This window comes from Zingiber officinale, chromosome 1A (assembly GCF_018446385.1).
Source record: "Zingiber officinale cultivar Zhangliang chromosome 1A, Zo_v1.1, whole genome shotgun sequence".
Lineage (NCBI taxonomy): Eukaryota > Viridiplantae > Streptophyta > Magnoliopsida > Zingiberales > Zingiberaceae > Zingiber > Zingiber officinale.
The window spans coordinates 166,253,672-166,262,191 of NC_055987.1; the positions used below are offsets into that span (position 1 = coordinate 166,253,672).

The 8,520-nt window shown below is 40.6% G+C and overlaps 1 pseudogene; it reads left to right on the forward strand.

Annotated features, from left to right (window-relative positions):
* Nucleotides 1–550: 550 nt before the first annotated feature.
* LOC122012139 lies at nucleotides 551–2,929 on the forward strand (annotated as a pseudogene).
* The last annotated feature ends 5,591 nt before the right edge of the window (nucleotides 2,930–8,520 follow it).

Below are 8,520 nucleotides of genomic sequence, written 5' to 3' on the forward strand. Positions count from 1 at the left end.
TTGTAGGAGGGATTTCAAAAATTAAAGGTCAATATTCAAACTTATTTTTTTGAACGATGATCAAACTAATCATCTTTCACATTAGTCCACACAAAAAACTAAAATAATAAATCAAAGTTTATCCATCAAAAATTTAAAAATATATATTATGAAAAAATTTAAAAGCATCCCTATTTATTCATATCGCCAAAAAAAATATTTTCCTTTTAAAAAATATTAAATTAACACTAAAATATTTTAAATATTAAATTATAGAGAAAAGATAATCTATCTAATATTTAAAAAAGCTTTTTTTTTACTATGTATATCCATGTGATTTTAGAGTGCGTGTTCCTCGAACTTTCCCAGGAGACATGAGGACGGATAGGAGCTGCTATAGAGTAGTGTGTTCATGTAATCTCTTAAATCTCATGACTTGATTCTCAAATCTAATGTATAGAATATTTTTCTCTAATGGGATGATAAATCTAAGATGTTAGACTGTTAAACTGTTCAACTTGGTGAAATTTTTTATTAAATCGGATCGATGATTAGTCGTCGGCTAAAAAACAAAAAAACTAAGACGGACTGAAATGAAAAGTTGGCAACCGGTGGAGGTCGTTCCTCTTCCTTTAAAGGACGAAGCAACCCGAGGACTTGTGAATTGTGATCGCCACACGCCTGTCTTTCTCAGGGTGTGCGAGGATATTTAATTTATAGAAATTAATTTAGATTTTGACATCAATATTAATTATTGTAGATTAATCTCTCTCTCTTTTTTTTTTTTTTTGTTAATTTTGCAGTTGGCTGATAGGAACGATGAGCAGCAAGCGCGTGCAAATGCCTCTTCTTCTTCTTCTTCTTCCTCTGTTTTGTCAAGTACTGGTGACACTCGCCGGAGCTGAAGCCCCGGCGGCCACGCCGCCGGCGACGTCGCAGGGTCTTCAGAAAGTTGCCAGGACGCTGCAAATGTACGTGGACCCACTGCCGCAGATGCCCAAAATCTATGGCTTCGCCGTCGAAGGAGGATCTCTCCCTTCCCCTGTTCCTCTCACCATTGGCATGTACCTTAGAACTTGGGTAAATTTCTCGAATCGATTGCTTTTTATTTAGTTTTTTTTTAAATTGTTTTTTACGAGAATCGGAGAAATTATCAGAAAACAAGGCAATTTTGATTCGTGTTGTATATAATAATGCAGAAATTCCACCGGGATTTGCCGGCGACGCCGGTGTTTGTCTACGGCACCAGCTCCGGCAACGCCACGTTTCCCGGTCCCACCATTATCGCCCGCCACGGCGTGCAGCTGTCGGTGACGTGGGAGAACTACTTGCCCGACAAGCACATCCTCCCCTTCGACCTCACCGTCCCCACTGCCTCTCCTAAGTTCGGCGGCGTCCCTACCGTGGTCCACCTGCACGGCGGCGTCCACCCGCCTCAGTCTGATGGTAGCGCCTTCGCCTGGTTCACCGCCGGGTTTCGGGAGGTGGGCCCCAAGTGGACGCAGCGCACCTACAAGTACCCCAACGTGCAGCCGGCCGGCAACCTGTGGTACCACGACCACGCCCTCGGCCTCACCCGCGTCAACCTCCTCGCCGGCCTACTCGGCGCCTACGTCATCGAGGAGCCAGACATCGACTACCCTCTCGATCTCCCCGCCGGCGACCAGTACGACCTCCACCTTGTCATCGCCGACCGGAGCTTCAACATCGACGGCTCCATCTACATGAACTCCACGGGGAACAACCCCTCCATCCACCCCCAGTGGCAGCCGGAGTACTTCGGCGAGGTCATTACCGTCAACGGCAAAGCATGGCCCTTCCTCGCCGTACAACGCCGCAAGTACCGCTTCCGCATCCTCAACGCTAGCAATGCCCGCTACTTCCGCCTCGCGCTCTCCAACGGCCTCCCCTTCTACGTCGTCGGCTCCGACTCCTCCTACCTCTCCGCGCCGGTGAAGACGCAGACGGTGCTGCTCGCGCCGGCGGAGATGGCCGACGTGGTGATCGACTTCTCGCACGCCACGACCACCTCGGCGGAGCTGGTCAACGACGCGGCGTACCCCTTTCCGACGGGGGCGCCTGCCGCCGGGGCGCCAAGCGGCAAGGTGATGAAATTTGACATACTCCCGGTGGGGCGGACGCCGTCGGAGGACAAATCTAAGGTGCCGCCCACGTGCGTGACGTACGCATCGGCGAACACGACGGGCAGCGTGGTGAAGACCGATGCACATCAACGGGCTGAGGCTGGAGGATCCGGCGACGGAGACGCCCAAGTCGGGGACTACCGAGCTGTGGCAGGTCATCAACTTGACCAACGACAACCACCCGCTGCACATCCACCTGGGAATGTTCCAAGCGATCCAAGCGACAGAGCTGCTGAACCTGGCAGCGTTCCGGAGCTGCATGGCGGCCAACGACGCCGTCAAGTGCAACGTGACGGCCCACGCCGTGGGGAAGGTCGTGACGCCGCCGGAGCACGAGAGGACCTGGAAGAACGTGGTGAAGATCGAGCCGGGCTACATGACCAGCGTCGTCGTCGCCTTCAAGCTCGTCGACACCAATCAAAACTATCCCTTCGATGCCACAGCAGAGCCGGGATACGTTTACCATTGCCACGTCAGCTCCTCTCTCTCTCTCTCTTCTTTTTTGTTTAAAAACAAAAAATAGTATTAAAATTAATTAATAGCATAACTTCCGTCTAATCTTTTTGTTTATCAAATTTAAGAAGTGCGTGTTTGATTTGCAGATATTGGATCACGAAGACAATGCCATGATCCGTCCATTGATATTGGTTTGAAGGATTATAATTATTGTTATATTTTATTTTCTGAGTTAAGTTGTCATTTGATGGGGAATAAGGACTCTTGAGATCTCATAAAATCAAGGGATATTTAAAGGTTATGCAGTGGGTTGTTGATATAATTAATTCGATAAAAAGTTATTTCTTTTAGTTAATTGTGCCATCTGTTGTTGTTTTTCTGGGTGTGGGAAATTCTGTTAGCGTGCTTGGAGATTGGAAATGTATAAATTAATTCGGTAGATGATCTATCAGTGGTGTAATTTTCTACTCAGTGGGTCGTTATGCTTGAAATATCTTAAATTGTTTATAGGATCGCAAACAAACTATGTTTTTTTTTTTTTGTAATATATTTTTTAATATTATCAAACTTATTAAGGTTTATTTATTAATGATGCCGTCACATAGGGACGACACGTCGACGTCAAAATTTTGACCTATGACATGGTCGACTCTGCGATAAATAACATGTGGAATTGTGTCTGCAAGTCTTAGTCCACGTACGTAAAGACTCATCCGTACTCAGGCAAGCTCCCCAGTCCTCAGATTTCGGGTGATCGAGAGATAGGGCACTAGGATTTCGGTTCCCGAGTGTCTTGGAGTCTTCGGGTATTTGGCGTTCAGATAGTTTAGGTCGGCAACTCGGATCAACTCGGCAAGTTGACAACTAGGCTTAGCTCGACTTAGCACGACTAAATGTAATCCGAATATTGGTGACTCAGCAAGATGACTGAGTTACTCAGGATTGGATCGCGTAAGCAAGTCTGGCTGACCTGGAGCAGGATACTGACCGTATTAATTAAAAAATTGTAAGTGAATTTTTACCTAGCTCAATTAGCTCCATAATTATTTTTAGAATTTACTTTAACATTTAATCCAATAAATAAAACATCAATTAATGCTTATAATGTAACGCATGTCCTCGTTTCGTTTCGAGATAATGAAGCAGTGATTAGATCCTTTAAATAATTAATCAGATATCTAAGATCGAATCTTAATTATAATATACAGTAGAGATTAATCACTTTGAAAAGTTGACTTGACTAATACTTGAAAGGTTTTTTTTTTCAACCCGCTCTTTCTTATTTATACTTGTAACTGGTGAAAATTTTATATAGGATAAATTGATTTAGTTACTATAAATTGTATATCCGGTACAAATTAACAAAAACAAGATTTTTTTTTTAAATAAGCCATTGCTATACACAAACTTATTTATTTAATATATAAAACTTATTTAAAATCATTTATTAAAAATCTTTTTAAGTGTAGTCAAGCTCATGTTGTTATAAGTTGGAACTTCAAAATTATTTTTGGTATGATCAACCAAGTTAGGTTAGGTCTTGTTTTATTTTGATCCCTGTGTCTAAGTGTGCAGGAGCTTAGGAGCACAGGAAGTCGAGCGGAAGACGCGACTAGCGAGAATGACGGCACGGGAGAGAGTCGACGGGCTCGGTGCGTCCGAGGGACGATATGCTGTGGAAGAGTACACCGGTGGACGAGAAAAACGTATGCGACGTTTGAGGGACGAAAGCTATAGCGGAAGTTTGCTCGAGAAGAAGGTCGGAAATTGGATTCGGGTGGACCCTATTTCGGTTGACCGAAATCACTTAAGCGATCGGAGCAACGGAAGAACTAAAGTGGAGTTATGGAACTGCTAAAGGCACCTTGAACAAGAGTTGAAGGCGCCTCCGCGACCTTTAGGTAGAAGGCGCCTTAGCTTCGACCAGCCATGAAAGGCGCCTTCGACCAAGCAATTTTGACCGTTACGGAAAAGGATAAAGTTTTATCCTTGGATTCACTGGAGGAGTCTCCCAGTCCTATGGCGCTTTCAGCCTACGGATAAGATTTTCCAGAGGTCATAAAAAGACCCCTCGACCTAGGAAAGACGCAACAACTTTTGTATTCACTTTCCTAGTCTTTTCTGAGCTTTCATTGTGTGTAAAAGGCTTCTTCACCTTCAACGAAAGGAATTCTTAGTGAGCTTTCATCTACTTTGGATTAACAACTATCAAGGTTGTAACCAAGTCATTCTTGACCTTTTACTTATGGTCTTTAAGTTGTTATTTCTATTTTTATTATTTTGCTAATCTAAGTCAAAAAATAAGAAAGGAGTTTTTTTAGACTTTCAGATGACTCAACACTCTCCAACCGACCTACCCGGTCCAACATTATCAACCTTAAGTGCCTTGGTATTTTTATAATTTAGTTTTTACTTAAGCTAAAATGCCTTGTTATCTTGATCTGATGCATAAAAATTATCTTACGTTCCTATTTTTATATTATTTATTATACAAACTAAACCCAATGATTTTCTAATATATATATATATATATATAACCCAACTCCAAGATTTTTAATCTCTAAACTAGTGCTCTTTCTGAATATCCAAAAAAAAAACTAAAAATATTTGGTTGGTCAAGCCCCTTGTATGATTGTTTTTCTACATGTATTATCCCATCATATCTAATAGTCCTAAATTAATTATTTCAAATGATTAATACTCATCAACTAGACTTAGACTCACTTATTTTTATATTAGAAAAATTAGAAATTATTGGAGAAAATCTAACCAAATTTGGGACAATGATAGAGTTTATTACAAACTTACAATAATTAACCCCGATTTAACAATTAAAGCTTAAGATTTAAGATATACAAATTGGAAGACAGAGAAATGTAAAATGCATATCCAACAATTATTACATTTAGGTGTTATTCAATGATCTACCTCTAAACACAGAAACCCGACCTTTATGGTTAACAAAGGAGTTGAACAAAAACGTGGGCAATCAATAATAGTGTTTAATTACAAAAGGTTAAATGATAACTGCAAAAAAGATGGCTACAAGATCCCAGATAAAGATCAACTCTTAAATAAGATACAACATTCCAAATGGTACTCTAAATTTGACTTGAAATCAGGATTTTGGCATGTTAAAATGTATCCTGAATTTATTGAATGAACTGTCTTCTCTTTTCCTGAAAGCCATTTTGAATGGCTTATTATATCGTTTGGCCTTAAGTTAGCTCCCCAAATCTTCCAATGAAAAATGGATGATATCTTCTGACATGTTTTTATGTTTACCTGTATTTACATAGAAGATAATTTAGTATTCTCCGAAACAAAATAAGAACATTGTGCTCATCTGTATATTCTTTTTAATTTATTTGAAAAACATGGTCTTATCATTTCTCGTAAAAAGATGAAACTAGCATCAATAGAATTCTTAGGGGCATAGATATGCTAAGGACAAATAACATTACAACCTCATATTTTAGCAAAACTCCTTACTTTTCCAGATAAAATGAAAGACACTAAGACTTTAAGAGCATTTTTAGATCTCATAAATTATGCAAGACCTTATTTTAAAGACATTAGTAAAATTAGCGGACCTTTATACAATAAAACATCTTTGACATGACAAAAACATTTTAACCAATAAGATATAGCTTTAGTTCGACAAATTAAACATCTGGTAAAAATCATTCCTAAGTTAACCCTACCTCTTGACTCTGACTATTTGGTCATTGAAATAGACAGATGTGAAACAAGATGGGGAGGAATTTTATATCGAAAACATCTAAATATGAACCTAAAAGCACCAAAACCTTATGCAGATATGTCTCTGGAAAATACCAAGAAAAATGACATTTAACATTTTTAGATTATGAAATACTAGCTGTCATCTATTGTTTAGAAGCTTTTAAGTTATTTATTTGTAATAAACAACTTGTTGGGGCCTTGACGTTCGCTAGAGAGGGGGGGGGGGGGGTGAATAGCGTCTCACTCAAATTGTCGCTTCCTACGCTTGTTAGTGCACAACGGAAATACAAAACAAATCTAACAAATAGAAAGTTAAATCTAGAGGCAATAACCAAGACAATCAAACCTCTAACACGTTTATGTAACGTGGATCGAAAATCACTTACTCCTACTCCACGGCTGTCCGTAAGGTGGACGATCCTGATCCATCGATGGATGACTCCTCGAAAAACCTCCGGCTAGCTCGAGTAGCTCCTTGTGGGTGGAGAAACCTCGTCACAAACTCACACATGCTCTTGATCACTTAAGAAGACCTTGGAGACTCTAATAGGGGTTAACCACCTCTAGTTTCGTCAACCTCAACCAAGCTCTCAGGGCTTGGTTATATAGGCCACGGGTTGGAAAATTCCGCCAACCAGTCGACTGCCAAAACCATCAGTCGACTACCCACTTGTGTAAATTCGACCGTTAAATCCCAACGGCTTGATACCAGTCGACTGGTAAAAGTACCAGTCGACTGGTAAAAGTACCAGTCGACTGATGAAACCACCAATCGACTGCTATAGTACTGCTATAGTAACACTACGGTAAAACCCTAATTCTAGGATTTTACCCTCGAGTACATTCACTCAGCACTCATCCTCGCCCGACCAACCTAGACCTAGTCTTCTAGCCTCCTCCATCAGCCTTGCATCCCTCGAATGCCTCCCTATCCTTCACGTCTTGCCTTCTGGAGCTTCCATCGGGCTTGTCATTGTTGTCGAGTCTTCCTTTGCCAAGAGGTCGCACCTCCGGGACTTCGTCCATTGCCAAGTCATACTTGGACTTACGTTGCCAAGACTACCTGCTTGGACTTACACCGCCAAGACTCATCCTTGGACTTTCCTCTTTTGCTAAGATCACACTTGCACTTTCCTTGTTGTACCTGTATCCTGCACACTCACAATGTATATCAAATACAACAATAAACCTAACTTAAACCTTTGCCCAAACATCAAAACCTAGGGTACCCAGATTGTTCCAACAATCTCCCCTTTTTGATGTTTGACAACCCGTTTAAGTTAGGGAAACAATATAACAATACATATGCAAATCAACTCATGCATAAATAATGAAACCTAAATCCCTAGGCTCCCCCTTTACCTAAGCTCCTCCTTTAGCTAGAATTTCTTACAAAGGTAAACTTCTCACCCTTTGCTAATAAATGAGCAACCGCTCCCCCTTCACCTAAGCTCCCCTTGAGCTAGGATTTCTTGCAAAGGTGTGTAGGTTTCCCACTTAAACCTAAACTTCTCCCCCTTTGCCATACATCAAAAATAGCTCCAACAATATCTTAATTATTGGACTCTTTGACCTGTAATGACCATAAACATCATGTATTAATCTCCCATAAGATTACATACATGTCCACCACTCTTTTGGTTATTTTCTAATGCTGGAAAAACATTTTCAACCATATCAGTTGACTGCTATAAGTCTCAGTCGACTGCCATTATCAAAATGAGCTTACAGAGACATTCTATGCTTAAAATTACTATTATCAATCGACTGGTAACTGTACCAGTCGACAGGTACTCTATGTTGGCAAAAATCAACCTTTCTGACTCACTTTCAGAAATGCGCTAAAAATTCCACAGACCTGCAAAAAATCCCAAATTTTATGGAGAGGTCTATTTTATATATGTCTACTTAGGAAAAATATATATATATAAATATATTTATCACAGATCCCAAAATTTATATAAAATTCAAAACTAGCTAAATGGTTCAATTGAACCTTGACCTAAAGTCCTAGTTTTGGCTTCCTCTTTATGTATCTGCCCATACTAAACCATAATGCATCCCTAGCATCAGTTTATATGACATATATACATCAAAAACTAATTTTCATAGAATATGACCCCAATGTCATATTTTCATGCACGAAACTTAACCCAATTGTGCCAACCAACTACAATAGAGACTCAAAGTCATCTTT